General features: G+C 48.7%; 1 long non-coding RNA gene and 1 pseudogene across 1 annotated transcript; one reads left to right on the forward strand and one right to left on the reverse strand.

Moving 5' to 3' along the window:
* Positions 1-569: 569 nt before the first annotated feature.
* Positions 570-3,101, reverse strand: LOC124651781. The gene is made up of 3 exons (XR_006987502.1): positions 2,999-3,101; positions 1,054-1,163; positions 570-821 (listed from the first exon to the last, which is right to left on the reverse strand). It is a non-coding gene; the product is annotated as an uncharacterized LOC124651781 (long non-coding RNA).
* A 2,765-nt stretch (positions 3,102-5,866) lies between these two features.
* LOC124656708 lies at positions 5,867-6,532 on the forward strand (annotated as a pseudogene).
* The last annotated feature ends 10,013 nt before the right edge of the window (positions 6,533-16,545 follow it).

Here is a 16,545-nt window from a genome sequence, read left to right on the forward strand (position 1 = left end):
GGCAAGAGGGAAGGGGGGGAGGCAGCTAGGGTTTTGCCCCTCCCCCAAGTCGGATTTACGGTGGCCCCCCACCTGGGGCCACTACAAGAAATCTGCCATAAGTTGACAAAATAAAGGTGTCACTGAAACGTCAGTAATGGCTACTTGTGACGTTACGGTGACGCTTTTCAAAACGTCGAAAGCTGGGAGTCAGCAATGACTGCTTAAGACGTTCCAGTTGAAAACGTCGTAGAGCGTTGTGACGTTTTAAAATGTCACTGACGGCATGACGTTCCCAAAACGTCATGGGCACATGCCCCCGAGTCCAGCGTGGCAATCCGACGTGGCAAAATTATGACGAATTAGAAATGTCATTATCTGAATTCAGCCCGGTCCATTCAGCTCCTTATGTGGGCTGAGCCCATTAGTTCTGATTATTTTTTCTATTTTGGGCCTCACCATTTTTACAGCCTTTCTCTATTTGGGCCTTAGCCTTTTACGATCCATTTATTCTTGGGTTGGTCAGGTTTATATTAACAAGATTAGACAATATATAAACATCAACACATGAATACATGAAATCTTCCATATAAGAGCAGTAACTGAATATATTACAATATTTCCACAAATCAGATATATATACAAGAAAGACACTGACAACAGATTCATATCATACAGAAAACATCCATCGCAAGACTAGCTGGAGCAGCAACATCGCCCCAGCAGTATCCCAACTATCCACCTGTGGGTTTGGGTGAACCCCAATCATCACATGTCGGCGCTCCGTGCTCCTGCTCGCAGACCATCCCTGCTCAGTGAGCTTGTCGCTGGCCACCATGCACCTGCTCGCCCATTTTCAAGTTAGATTATCTTTAGCTAACTTTGGTGATACATAAACAAGATAAGACATCGACTCAAAGATGAAAGAAATGTAATGCAAAATCTGAGCCAGGGAAACAACAGGTACTTCGACGGTGGCAGGTGCCTCTGGTCACCATATCTTAGAACAACCTTTCCTAGTGTGAGCACCCCGCAAAAAGAAGAACTGAGAGAAAAAGAAAATCATAATTGTACCTCAACCAAGATAAAGTGAACTGACAATATTTGTACTACAGTGACCCATTGCATTGTAGTGATCTCTGCTCAGTACTTGTTGTTGTGTCCAATGCCACCCCAAAGACATCCTGGGAAAAACGAGCAGTTCCAGATTCAGTTCCAGATTCACATTATAGGGACAAAGTACTTCTTGTTGTGTAGGCAGTACAACATAATGATCATGCTGGACAATTCTACTCCATTGTAAAAGCTTGTTAGGAAAAATAGCTTGCATCAAGTTCCAGATTAAGTTACAGGGACAAAGTACTTCTGGCATCATCAAGTGCAATGAATTAACGAGCAAGAGCACTAACTGAGCAAGCAAAGGTAGGCATGGTGTATTTTGGTGCTGCAGTAATGTCAAGATATAGATGATAAACATGATAAGAATCGAGGGGCCCATGGACAAATGTTAGTACTGCTAGTGAACTCTATAGTTTGCCAGTGACAAACTGCAATAGTATGTTGCTTAACCACCGCCTGGTAAGTAGAAAGAAAAAACCACAATGCATCTCATAAAACCCCTTCTAACATCTGGTATGATGATTTGTATGCTACCTAGTGAAAAATAACTACAGTTAACTGATTTGCATTGTGCATGTTAGATTACCAAAACTGAAGACAAGCAAAAACAAGTAATGGTATGAGCAATTTCATGTTTTAGACATGAATAAATCAGCGTGTATGACATACAAAATGGCTGTCAGCATCATTGTTGAGATGAAAGACACATGCCCACATGCCATACAAGATGGTAATTGTCAAAAGTAATAGAAGCAAGCTACTACCTCTGTTTAGCCCACACCATCTTCAGAGTTCAGAATTACCATCTGCGTTCGATTCACAGCTTCATATTGCCTAGCTAGAACGACCATGGCTGGGTGATGGATCTATGTGGAACTTAGTTAAGCACCTGGAGGTCGTCGTAATCAGGGCCGGACATGGCGTCTACCATGATGGACGAGGGCGTGAGCACGCCGTCCGGCTCCAGGAACAACCGCACGAAACAGTACTACTACTAGTGAACTCTATAGTTTGCCAGTAACAACCTGAAATAGCATGTTGCTCAACCATCTGGTAAGTAGTAACAGCTGGCTGATGCTGAGCACTGTATTTCTACATTACTGGGAAGAGGCTCTGGAGGAAGATTAGACCATCTGGCGTCAAAACGGCACTTTACAGTCCATAACGCATCTCATGAAACCCCTTCTAAGTTCTAACATATGGTAAAAATACCTACAACTAAACTGATATGCATTGCGCATGTTCGATTACCAACATGGGAGATTTGAGATACCACATATCGGATTAGAACAGTCTTCCTGACAAGTGAAGAGATGATACCATACAGGCTACAGCAAAAACTGAAGACAGTCGAAAAGAAAAGAAATGGTATCAGCAATTCCATGTTTTAGACACAAATAAAACAGTGGTATATCTCTTACTCACATTATCAGCATCATTTCTTAGACGAAAGACTACAGGATGATTAAGGAACCAGACACAAATCAATGTATGCACAGGTAATTGTCAAAATCAAAAGTACTACTAGTACACAGGAGGAAGAAGAAACGGCAGAATTACACACAAACTATAGTGACTTAAGTGCTCTAGTTAATTAATAATGAGCGCAAGGTGAAGACAACGGCCAGGCAGCAACGACCTCAGCGCAAGTCTATAGAAGATGGGGCAAGTCTTATCGCAGTCATCCAAATCTAAGCAGCCCGACCGAAGAAGATGGCCGAAAAGGAGCGGCGTGGATCTCGCAACCGTCGGGATCAGGCCGGGAGAGGAGCGGAGGCCCTCCGACCTGGATCGGATTTGGAATCGGGCTCCCTGCTCGGGGTGAGGGGGCGCAGGTTGATCCGAACGGGGGAATCGATCGATCGATCCGAGCGGGTGAGAGAGCGGGGCGGGGGCTTACCACGTAGAAGGGGCAACGAGATCTCTGGCGGAGCGGAGGCGAGGCGAGTCCGGCGGGAGGAGAGTGGTGGTGTGCGGCGGTGGCGAGTCCGCCTTGAGCCCCATCCCACGCCGGGCGCTGCCCAGGTTCTCCTTCTGCGACACCCGCACGCCCTGGACATTAGAAACCGGCGGAGAAGAAATCCAGCAGCACAAGAAAAGAAAGAATTGGCGGCGGACAACACGATGAGGACTCACCGGATAGGGGCCTCGTGGCGTGAGGGAGCTGGTGATGCGGGTACAAGAGCGGGAGGTTGAGGTTGAGGTCGGGCACCTGCTGGAGGAGGACGTTGGGGCAGAGGCGGGAGGAGCTGCTGCGGAAGGGGGCGATGCGGCTGCGGCGGCTGGAAGGGGGAGGAATGGATGAGGAGACGTCTAGGGTTCTCGGGAGGGTTGCTTTGCTGGAGCCGCGTGTGGGCCTGTGGGAGCTCGCCCGCCAAAAAAATTCCTGGCGCTGAGGTACCCACGCTCGCCCGCCAAAAAATTTGGAACCAAAACTCAAAAGGCTTCACCATGAAGACAATGCCGTTGGATAAAGGTTTGAATGGTTCAGATCGTCTTCCATGAGGCAATCCGTGGGAGGTGTGTCCGAGCCATCTGATTGGTTCTCTAGAATCTAGTATTACTAGTGACATTTTGGATTAAACACGTAACGACGTTTTTCACCAGAACGTCACGATTTTCTAGGGTTTTGCCCCCCCCCGAGTGGCCAAGGACGGTCGAAGCTAGGAACGTCATAAAGCTATGACATTTTGATTTCCAGTCATAAAAAAAACGTCATATTATGGCAGATTTCTTGTAGTGGGCGGCGCCACCTGGGGAGGTGAGACCTCCCCCCTGCGCCTATATAAGGAGGGGGGCGCCTCCCCCCTCCAACACATCAGCTCCTGCGCCTCCCTCCTCTTCCACCTGGCCGTGGTGCCCCCTTGTTTGGCTGCCATAGCTTCCACCTCTCCTCTCTCCCATCGCTGTGTGAGAGATCTCCCTCCCAACTCCATTAGATTGGATCCGGGAAATCCGCGATGAGATTAGATCTACTCGGAACATTCGCGGTAGATTAGATCTACACCGCTGTAGATTAGATCTACTAGATCTAGATTGGATCTAGACTTCTAGATTGGATCTAGAACACACCGGTAGATTAGATCTACTGTCTCTCCACCATACGAACGCCGTCACGCTGCTGGACCCCTGCTTCGAGTCTATCCTCTTCCGCAATCGCATCTGGACCTAGCGACCGGGGGACGTGAGGAAGCCGTACGTGTGTAAAACTGCGGTGCCCTGTTGCTTTACGGGGATCTTCGCTGAGCCGTTCATCACGACCCCGAGGTCGGTGCTGCATCAACTCTCCATCGACTCCGTGTACCGCGGGAAAGTGTCCCCGCGAATCGATCGACAAGGGTATGTCAATCTCGTTATCTGTTACTATACATCTGCATATAGATCCTGGCGTAACCGGGGTATCGCTAGTAGTAGAAAATTTTGATTATCTGCACCGATCCCCAACAGTGGTATCAGAGCGCTGATTATGCTAGATCATATAGTACGGATAGAACACATAGCAATATGTGGGCATTGATTCTCTAGTTGCCACCCTCTTTGGTGCACTTGTTCATATTTACGCATTAACTTGCGAGACCGGCTCACGATTGACATACGGCTTGTACCGTATAAGTGAACAAGGGGTGTATGTTTCTCTATCTTCAGTGATATGGCTTTTGTAACGGAGGGCCCTGTAAGGGGATGAAAGGGCAACGGGTTAATCCATGTTGTGGTTACTGTTCGTAGGTAAAAGGCGACTTTACTTTGCGAAAGCCCCAACCACGTAAAATTTGCAATAGATAAAGTAGAGGCGTCTAGCTTTATGTTGCATGGGCATGTAGTGGTGGATTGGTTTAACGATATGTTAATGTAAACATGTTCGTCTCGGCACACAAGTTATTAAAGGTTCCTTAGATCCTAGGCACCAAGTCACCGAGAGTTTTGATGGGGATCAAAAGCAAGTTACCATGAAACACTACATAGTTGCATCTTACTTTGCATGTTAATATAGTCCATTCGCATTGCATCGTAAGTTGATCCCTCAAAGAAAAATACAACATAGTGTTCTCCCCATGATGCGCAACCATCGATGAAGTTTTACGTTGACATAACATTACATGTGGATCATGGATGTCCAAACTTCGTAGGCTGTAAGATGGGTGCACCACCTCTGGTCGATGGACATAGTGGGACTATGACATTGTTCCACAGCTCTGCGTGCATAGAGCATTGGGTTTCATGTTGGCGATAGACATCTTGGGAATTTGACATCGTAACACAAGGACTGAAAAGGTCAAGCATGAGTTGTGGTTTAGAACTGCAATTGATAAAAGGAGTTTTGTCTACCTTTGAAGTATACTGATGGCCGTGGCGATCGGGGGAGGTATATGGATTAGGATCATGTAATCACTAAAGCATTAACCATGAGGGATGTTAAGTCTTAGTGGGAGTTAAGCATATAATTTTAGAGTAGTACTAAAATTTGAACTCCATGTTTTATGAACTTAAGTCTTTATGTTATTATTGCAAATACATGTGTAGATGTCTCGCCCAAACAGCTTCAACCTTGGCAAGTTCCTTGACAAGGAAAAGCTCAAGACCAACGGGTATAACTTCCCCGCTTGGCACCGCAACTTGAGGATCCTCCTCATTCCTCAGAAGCTATCGCATGTGCTAACTGTAGCACTTCCGAATGCTCCCGCCGCTAGTGCGACTACCGAGGAGAAGACTCGCTTACCGGCGGAAGGCCGATGAGTACTCTCTCATCCAAAGTGGCATGCTGTATGCCATGGAGCCCGACCTCCAGAAGCGGTTCGAGAGCATGCCGGCTAATGAGATTATCGCCGACCTGCAAACCGTCTTCGCTCCCCAGGCTAGAGCCGAAGCGTATGAGGCTTCTGAGGCCTTCTTCACGGCTAAGATGGAGGAGCACAGCAGCTTGAGTGAGCACGTGGTCAAGATGTCTGGCTGCGTTCAACGCCTGGAGGTTCTGGACCTCAAGATTCCACCCACCCTGGCTGTTGATAGGGTGCTGCAGTCTCTGCCCCCTAGCTACAAGAGCTTCGTGCTGAACTACAACATGCAAGGCATGAGCAAGACTCTTAATGAGCTCTTCGCTATCGTTGAAGCATCTTCGAGGTCGAGGTCAAGAAGGAGCACAACGTGTTGATGGTCAACAAGACGGTCAGCCACAAGAAGTCCGGCAAGAAGGACAAGGCTAAACCAGCTCCGAGGCGCGGGAAGAAGGAAGGCAAGCCAGTTGCCGACCGTCCTCCTAAGCAGCCCAAGGCAAAGGCTGGGGTCGAGTGCTTCTACTACAAGCGGGAGGGCCACTGGAAGCGCAACTGTCCGAGATACCTCGAGGACAAGAGACTTGGGAAGGTTGTTCCCAAAGAGAAAGGTATATATTGATATACATGTTATTGATGTCTTTCTTAATAAGTGCCAGGAGTAACATCCGGGTATGGAGATACCATTGCTTGTTACTTACACTTGTAACTCTTCGAGCGAGCACTGAGGAGTGAGCGGCACTTGGCGAGAGGTGGAGCCTGGTGGCGAGATGACGAGCGGCTATGAGGCGGTCATCCACGTTTTTCTCCACCGGCCATCAAGATTTATTTATGAATAATCACCATGTAACCGCTCGATGAATATTTGTGAGATTTTGGTCTTGCTCGTTGCAAGACCGTTATTGTGGGTCCGAAACAATTGTTGGTTCGAACAAGATAATATTCATGTTATGGTTCTTGAGATGGTCATTCTTTGTGTTTTATCTTGGTTGTTATTTCATCATAATGTGAATGCCAAATGTAATGTAAGATGTATTTTGTGAATTGTGTTATTTGGTGAATGTCTTGCACTTAGGGAATTTCATTATGATTGGAATTCTCACAAGTCATTAGAGTTATGAAACTCATAATGAATGCAAGCAATGTCATCCAAATGCAAGTGTTCAATTGTTGGACCACAAGGAATGTGTAGCAAAGTATTGTGCATATGATTGCATGAGAATACTCGCTATCTAGAAACAAGATATGTCTTAGATTATCTACCAAGGTGTTTATTGTAAACACAAGTTTTTCCCTAAGAGTTGAATTGTTCAAGTTAGAGAAAAGTAGACTTGTTTGCAACACTAGAAATCAAGAGTAGTTGATTTGATCAATGTACACTAAGATTTGTGTTGGAAACTATATTGGCAAAGATATCAATTGTGTTTTATAAGATAATGCATATTTATACCCCAAGCTTGTGATTGGTATTTTGGAAAGTGTATTAAGTGTTTTTAGCTATGCTTAGAAGTTTTAGATTAAGGAAACCATATGCATTGTTAATAGTTTTGAATAGTTCAAAGTTAACATGATTAGCAAAATCTTGTAGCGTGTTCATAGTAGGATCTATGAGAAAAATGTTCCATAAGCTAGAGATTTAATAGATAAGAATGTCTTATGCTATTTTTGACACCTTACGGAATAATGAGTAAAATTGTGTGAAGGTATTGGACCTTATATCATGATGGTGAGTGGCGCAACGGAAGCGTACATCCTAAACACCACATGAATAGAATACCATAATAAATGTTATTGGGTGTTTGTCACAATTGTTACCAAAAAGGATAGGATTCTAAAAGTCTATTTCAATTGGTTGGATTAGTCTTGAAGATTCACTTGTCGTATGAATGACATACCTGTTGAGCTACGGAAAGAAAATTTGCTAAAAATGGTAATCCTAACCACATAAATAATGTTGTTGAATCCTATATCAAGTTTAAGGATTGTTTGAATCCAAGATATGCATTATGACATGTATATGGACATATCGTATGGGATAATGACTTGAGGAAATAAGATTTGGTCCATGTGATTATTTGATAATCTGCACCAAAGATTGTGGATTACAACTAGATAAAATCAATAGTTGATTATTAAGGATGCTTGATTATCTACATTAAAATTAATGAAGAGTTTGATTAATTACACCGATTGATCAATGATATGATCATTTGATTATCTATGCTCAAATGGTTTGAACATGTGTTGAGTAAATTGATTATTCAACTGTGATGATCATACAAGTGTCTTATAATTGATGGAAGATCAATGGAATTTTGGATTGTACCAAAATAACAAGATTATGTGGATCTAATAGCTAAGTGGGAGCTTGAACGAATATCTGGACTCAAAGTATATGATAGTCATTAAGTTGAGTGGGAGCTTAATATAGTGCTTGTGTGACTCAAAGGAAGGATTGTGGTACAGGGTTAATTATAAGAATTAAAAGTTAAGTTGTAACCTATGATTGTGCATTTGACCTATAGTGATAGAAGCTATGTGCAATATGACGATTAATTGATTGAATATGATTTGATCGTCAAATGCATATTGTGAGACGTGTCTCAAAGAGTCAATGATGATATAATGAAAAGAATGTTTGACATTAGCCATAATTAGATTATGGAAGTTTTTCATAAGGATATCATATAGACATTCAACAAAGTCATGGTCAAAAGTTCTTATTTGAAGAACAAAGGGTTCTAAGAATGGTTCATAAGATGAATCATATGAACATAAGGTTGAGCTTGGTATAAAGGAGTTTATAAGGTAATGGACCTATGAAGAAATGTATCTTCACTGGGAACATTGCAAGTTGAAGTTAAAAGAGCGATACTACACAATGTTTATAGTCTAAAAGTGGCTTATGAAAGCAACTAAGACAAAGAAAGTTTGGCAACCAGGGTTCGTACATGATAGAGTGTGTAGGTGCTAAAGATTGCATGATAGTTTGTGTGACAAACGTGGTCAGTGATAAGTAGCAACACAAGGATCTCACTCAATGGTGCTAAACATATCATGTGATGATAAGGTGATGTCAAATTGTTGATACCAAGATTTTGCAAAGGAACATAAGAATCGTAAGGATTCGGGTTAAAACGAACTAACCTAAAGACAAGAAAAACATCTTCCAAGTGCAGCATGATCAAACGTTCATGTATTGGATATATGAAGTATTGATTAGTAGCAAATGCAAGCTAGTTTATTTGTACTCTAGTGCAAGTGGGAGACTGTTGGGATTATTCCCTAGAGGAAAATAATAATATGTATTATTGGCATATTCCATACAGTTCATAATACGCTACGGTATTGTGCTATAACTATATTAAGCGGAAACATTAATACAGGTGTAATACCGGGACATACCTTGTCTCTAGCATCCTCAATTGAGCTAGTTCTACATGGTTATTAGTGATCAAGGTTTCCTGATCATGGAGATAACGTTGAAGTCACATTCATTGGAGAATGAAGTGATAGACACATCACCCAAGGAACAATCGTATGTTCGTGATCAAGTCACATGAAGTGTTCAGCACTACGATGAAAGGAACAAAGTACATAGTCCTTCGACTGTGAGATATTACTTAGGTCACACCTTATGGAAGCCACGCTAGTTGCTCTCCTACGCTGCAGTCGTAAAGGGTAGCAATATGGAAGTTGTCTCGTCGGTGGAAGTATAGGAGTTGATACGGGATATCGAGATCGGGATTTTGTCCATCGCAGTGACGGATAGATACTCTGGGCCCACTTGGTGAGATCACATCTCTAATAGCTTGCAAGCATGTGACTAGGTCACGGGAGAGGATGTGATATCACGGGAACGAGTAAACATGTGTATGTCAGTAACGAGAGAGAACCAAGTGTGGAGACACTTATCGATCACATCTCGAACATACATAAGTATCGCGAGACAAAAGGATATGATACAATGTTCACGGTTCAAAGCGAATTCTTAGACTTCGAGAAACCACGGGGGCTCTCATGGGTTTCCAGATCCCGTTGTTTGTCATTGATCGGCGAACGAGTCGACGATCATGTCTGTAGGTTTCCCGAGCCGTCAGGGTGGCACGCTTAAGGCTATTCACGCTGCGGGATGGATTCGACGTTGGTTAAATCAGTGAGTGACAACTCCGGAATAGTTTCGGGGTGATGTCGGAAAAGTTCCGAAAGTTTCGATGCGATCGGAGAAGGAGATTTTATTGTGCGATTGTTTAATTAGGAGTAATTAAATAATAAAGCAATAAATAAAAGGGATTTCTATTTTCGTGCCCTCAGATCCTTAGTTGTACTCAGTTTTCCCCAGCTCCTTAGTTTTTCCTCAGTTTTCCCCAAGCCCTTGTCTGAACCGCAGAAGGAGCTCGGACGGAAGGAATCCGTTAAGTTGACCGTTCCGTGCTGACGAGTGGGGTCGTGTCGTTTGTGGGGTCGCGTCGTGTGGGACCGCGTCGTGTGGGGCTGGTAGGAAGGGACCGTGTGGGACAGGACGAGGCCGTAGCGTGTGGCCGTAGCGTGTGGGGCCGTAGCGTGTGGAGCCGTGTGGGTCCGGGACGGGGGCACGAGTGGTTTCTGTCTTTTTCGCCCAGATTAGCAGTTTTCAATGTACCTTTTTCCTCTCTATCGCTCGATCTCATTCATATTTGATAGCCCAAATTGGTAGCAAATCTAGAGCAGCTTCTCCTTCTGTTTTTTAACGCCATTCATTTCTTTATGCCTTCGTTTTTACCCAATCAGGTAGGAAATCTAGGGCACAAATCCAGAGAAAAAATATAGGATAAGCTGCATACAGCAACCAACATAGCATAGATATTTTCAGGACAGATCCAAAAGTAGTACCGATAGATCCAACATAAGCTACATTTTACATGAAATTAAGCTGCTCTACGAGATAGAGCGAGTCACATACGAAGAGTGCGATAGGCACGTTCAACGCCTCCAGGTAGCGCGTGTGACTCGCTTGGAGGTTGCGCGAGTGAATCCCAAGTGCTTTGTGTTTGGCCATGTACGCATGCACGTTCACGGTCCTTCCAACTCTAGCGCCACATCTGCCAATGGATTCAGCATGGTTCACCGAGGGAGTTGAAGTCGGTGGCGCGGAGCTTCTGTTGCAGAAGGGGCACTTGTAAATGCCTCGAGCAAAAGGGCCATCGTAATGGCGGACTGCAGCCTCCCGAGGACGTGACGAGTCTTGGTGTGGAAGGACTCGTCGTCATTTGTCGACGTCATTGCTCTGCACTTGTCACGTAGCACCAAAGATCGTGCAAAAACACGGAGTCAATTGCAACGATGATGGAACAGAGAGTGAACAAAAAATCATGCATGATAATATGGGCTCGAAAAAAGAGGTAGCCTCGGTTACATTGGACACACTTATATCCGGGATTTGAGTCGGCAAACCAAAGATCATGCACAACAAATTTGTACACACCAATTGTTTACGACCAAACCACTGAATCAATTTATGCCCAAATATTCATCATCATCGGCACAAATCTTAAACAAAAGCAAATCACAAACACTAATAACGCAAGATCTAACACAAAAGGATCGAACTAGGAACAGACGAACAGGTAATAACGCAAGATCTAACAAAAAAGGATTGAACTAGGAACGGACGAACCGTAATAACGGTAGATCTAACACAAAATGATTGAAATGAGATAAGAACAAGGGAACAAAGGGTTACCTCCGGCTCGTTGTCGACGATGGTGGTATCGTAGGGGTTCTCCCGGCGCGTCGTACTTGCCTCTGGTTCGTACGGGTCCCAATCGACGGGGAGTCGGAGCGGTGGCGGCGGCCGATGCGCCGGCTGCTACGTTGGAAGCAGCGATAGGGGCCCGGACGGGGGCGGCGGCCGATGCGCCGGCTGCTACGTTGGAAGCAGCGACGGGGGCACGGACGGGGGCGGCGGCCGATGCGCCGGCTGCTACGATGGAAGCGGCGACGGGGGCACTGGACGGGGGCGGCGGCTGATGTGCCGACAATGGGCATCTCATTCTTCTCCATCGCCGGCGGTTTTCTTCGGGGTTTTTTCTTCGGTTGTGGAGAAGATGATGGGACAGGAGGAGGCGGTTGCGGTGAGCCGGTGAGACGTGCGTCGAGGGAGAGAAAGAGGGGCTCTATAAAGACGAAGGTGGCGTGTACCGCAACACGCGTCCGCTATGCACGGCAACACGCGTCCGCTATGCACGGCTGCAGCGTGCACCGCTACCCGAGTCTAACCACTGGGACGTTTGGTGTACTCAGTTATAACCTCAGGCCTTATACAGAAATTTTATCTGTACTCAGTTTTCCCCTCGAGGACTTAGACCGGCAAGTGCAATATACTCAGTTTTACCCTCAAGTAGCTGGTCAACAGAGAGTTGATACGTCCAAAACGTATCTACTTTCCCGAACACTTTTGCTATTGTTTAGCCTCTAATTTGTGTATTTTGGACGCGTACCGTCGTTTTGGCTGCAGCGTGGTTTTCACCGTATTTCGGCAGCGCGCGACTATACTCCACCTGTTCCGGGCGATTTCCCGACGTCGGACGACAACCGTTTAGGTACCGTCGTTTTGGCTGCGCGTGGTTTTGCTACCGTGTTTTGAGCCGTATGCGCTCCACCGACCATCTTCACCGTAACGCTGACGATTTCCGGCGTCGACCCGACCAACCGTTTTTGCCGATACCGTCGATTTTGGCTGCAGCGGCGGTTTTCACGTATCCGACCGCCCCGGCCTTACCGGAAACTATACTCCGTGTGGTTAGAGCGTTTCGGCGATCGGCCAGGCTTAGCCGTTTTTTGCCCATTTCGTCGTTTGGCTGCGGTTTTTCACCGTATCCGACCGCCGCGACTATATACGTAATAGTTGGAAGCGATTTCGGCAATCGGCCCGACTTAGCCCGTTTTTACCCATTTGCCGTCGTTTGTGGCTGCATAGCGGTTTCACACCGTGTATCAAACCGCCTTGCGCCGCGGAAACTATATCACCGATAATCGTTAGGCGATTCAATGATCGATACGACTGCTTAGTTTTAGCCGATACCGTCGTCTGGCTGCCCAGCGCCTATGGTTTTTCACCGTATTATCGACGCTGCTGGCGCCCACCGGGCTATACTTCTGCGTGTCGTTGAGGCGTTTTTCCGGCAGTCGGCCCGGCTGCAACCGTTTACGCCGTGCGCCGTCGTTTGGGGCTGCAGCATGTGGTTTCACCGTATCCAGGCCGCGGCGCCGCCGGCTATACTCCGACGTGTGATTAAGGCGATTCATCGGCCGTCATTGACTTAGGCGTTTTGTGAGCCCGTGCCGTGGTTTGGCTGCCAGCGCAACATGGTTCTCGCCCGTATTTCGACAGCGTAGCCCACGCGACTATACTCCACACCGTGCCAGTTAGGCGATTTCCGAAACGTCCCGACCACGACTTATGCGGATTTCGCCCGTCTACCGTCGATTTTGGCTGCTGGCAGCCATGCGCCGTTTCTGCCGATATTCGACCGCCCGTAGCGCCCACCGACTATACTTTCCCGCCGTGTCGTTGGGCGATTTCCTGACGGTCTGGCCCGACTTAGCCGTTTTTGCCCCGTACCGTCGTTTTGCCTGCCGCGCCATGGTTTTTCACCGTATCCGACCGCCGCGCGCCCACCCGACCGCCACCGTAGTCGGCTTGAGCGATTTCTACAAACGTCGGCCCGACTTAGCGAATTCCTGCCAGTACCGATCAGTTTTGGCTGCCCGGCAGCGGTTTTCACCCGTGTTCGAGCCGCCCGGCGCCCACCCGACTACTACTCCGACCGTGGCAGTTAGGCGATTCCTGACGTCGGTAACCCGGACTACAGCCGTTTTGCCCGTCTGATCGTTTTGGCTGCGGCGCCGTCGGTTTTTCACCGCGTCATCGACCGCGGCGTGCGGGCATACTCACCCGACTAATGGTTAGAGCGTTTTCCGGCGTCGCGACCGACTTTCGTAGTTTTGCCCGTACCGTCGTTTGTGGCTGGCAGCGTGGTTTTTCACCCGTGTTTCGACCGCCCGTGGCGCCCACCGACTATACTCCGCCCGTGTCGTTCAAAGCGATTTCGGCCGTCGGCCGACTTAGCCGTTTAGCCCGTACCGTCGTTTGGCTGCCGCCATGGTTTCTCACGATGATATTCGACCGCCGTAGCGCCCACCGAGCTATACTTCACCGTGTCGTTAGGCGATTCCAAACGTCGGCCCGACTTAGCCGTTTTTAGCCCGTACCGTCGTTTAGCGGCAGCGCATGTGGTTTCCACCGTATCCGACCGCCCATGCGCCCACCCGACTACTCTCCACCGTGTCGTTAAGACGATTCCTCATGTCGAGCCGGCTTAGCCGTTTGTGCCGTCTGGCGTCGCTTTGGCTGTGGTTTTCACCGTATTTCAGGCCGCGTAGCGCCCACCCGACTATACTCCACGCGTGTCGTTGAAGCGATTTCCGGCGTCAGGCCCGACTCGCGTTTTTAGCCCGTACCGTCGTTTTGGCTGCAGCGTCAGTGGTTTTTCACCGTGTTCGAGCCGCCGCGCGCCCACCGACTACTCCACCGTGTCGTTCAACGATTTCCGACGTCGGCCGAGCTTAGCCGTTTTAGCCCGATACCGTCGTTTTTTGGCTGCGCGCCATGGTTTTCACCGTATTTCGAGCCGCCGTGCGCCACCGACTATACTCACCGTGTCGTTAGGACGATTTCCGGCGATCGGCCCGACCAGCCGTTTAGCCCGTCACAGTCGTTTGGCTGCCGTACGCACGTGGTTTTTCACCGATATTCGACGCGTGGCGCCCACCCGACTATACTTCACCCGTGTCGGCCTTCAGACGATTTCGACGTCGGCCCGACTCAGCCCGTACATTTTGCCCGTGCCCAGGCCCGTTTTGGCTGCGGCGTCCGTGGTTTTCACACCGTGTTCAGGCGCCAGCCTTTCACCGAGCTATACTCCACCGATAAGTTAAGGCGATTTCCGGCGTCGAGTAAGCCCGACTTGCCGTTTTTAGCCCAGTCCCCGTCGTTTGGCTGCCATATATGGTTTTTCGCCGTGTTCGCCGTAGCGCCCGCCGGACTATACTCCGTGTCGTTAGAGCGATTCCGACGCTCGGCCGACTTAGCCGGACTTCCGCCGATACGTGTTTGGCTGCCGCGGCGGTTTTTCACCGTATTTGACAGCCGCGGCGCTACCGACCATGCGCCACCGATGTCGTTCGGCCGATTTCCGTCGGCCCGACTTAGCCGTTTTCCAGCCCGTCACCCAGTCGGTTTGGCTGCCAGCGTGCGTGGTTTCACCGTGATCCGACGCCGGCCCTTGCGGCGCCACCCGACCATGCCTCTACCACCGTGTGTCGTTGAGCTGATTTCCGACGTCGGCCCGACCCAGCCCGTTTTCGCCCGTACTCTAGTCTCGTTTGGCTTTGCCAGCATGGTTTTCACCGTATTCAAGGCCGTGCGGCGTCCCGCCGACTATATGCTCCACCACGTGTCCGTTAAGGCGTTTTCGGCGTCGGCCCGACTTAGCCGTTTTAGCCGTTACGCCGTGGTTTGGCTGCCGCGCAGCGGTTTTTCACCGGTATCCGACAAACGCGTGCCCGACTATACTCCACGCGACTGTCGTTAGGCGTTTTCCGGCGTCGGCCGACTCTTTAGCCGTTTAGCCCGTGCGCTGCCGTAGTTTGGCTGCCGGCGCTAAGGTTTCACCGTGTTCCGACGCCCGCGCGCCCACCCGATATACTCCACCCGATGTTGTCAGCTGAGCGATTTCCGGCCGTCGGCCCGGCTTACCGTTTTTAGCCCGTCTGCGTCGTTTGGCTGCAGCGCCATGGTTTTTCCGCCAGTATTCGACCTTGCGCGCCGCCCGACTATACTCCGCCGTCTGCTGGTCGGCGATTTCCGGCCGTCGGCCCGACTTAGCGTTTTTGCGCCCGCGTCTGGACACGTTTGGCTGCATCATGGCTTTTAAGCCGTGATATTCGAACCGTAGTGCGCATGCCCGAACTTACTCTCGTGTGGATTGAGCGATTTCGACGTCTGACCCGACTTAGCCGTTTTCAGCCCGATGCGGTCTGTTTTGGCTGCCTGGCGTAGCCGGTTTTCACGCGTCTTCAGGCCGCCCGTGCCGCGTACCTTATCACTTCACCGTCAGTGGTTAGGCGATTTACCGGCGATGCGGCCCACGGCTTAGCCAGTTTATAGCCCGATACCCGTCCGTTTGGCTGCCCGCGCCGTGGTTTTTCACCGTATTACCGACCGCTTGTAGCGCACCACCCGACTATACTCCACCGTGTCGTTCGGAGGCGATTTCCGGCGTCGGCCGACAGCCGTTTCTGCCGATACCTGCAATCGTTTGGCTGCTGGCGTCATGGTTTTTCACCGTTAATCAGGCCGTGGCAGCCCGCACTATCTCCACGTAATGGATAGGCGCTTTCGACGCCGGCCAGCTCGCCGTTTGCGCGTACCGTCGTTTGGCTGTATGGTTTCCGTATCCGACAGCGGCCTTACCGACTGCTCTCCACCACGTCAGCCTAGTCAGGCAGTTTCGACGTCTGACCGACTTAGCGTTTTTAGCCGTGCACAGTCGTTTTGGCTGCCGCGTGCGGTTTTTCACGGTATTCCGACGCGCGTAGCCACACGGGCTATACGCCAGGTAGTGGCTAGGCGATT

The sequence above is a fragment of the Lolium rigidum genome, chromosome 5, assembly GCF_022539505.1.
Source record: "Lolium rigidum isolate FL_2022 chromosome 5, APGP_CSIRO_Lrig_0.1, whole genome shotgun sequence".
In the NCBI taxonomy this organism is placed as follows: Eukaryota; Viridiplantae; Streptophyta; class Magnoliopsida; order Poales; family Poaceae; genus Lolium; species Lolium rigidum.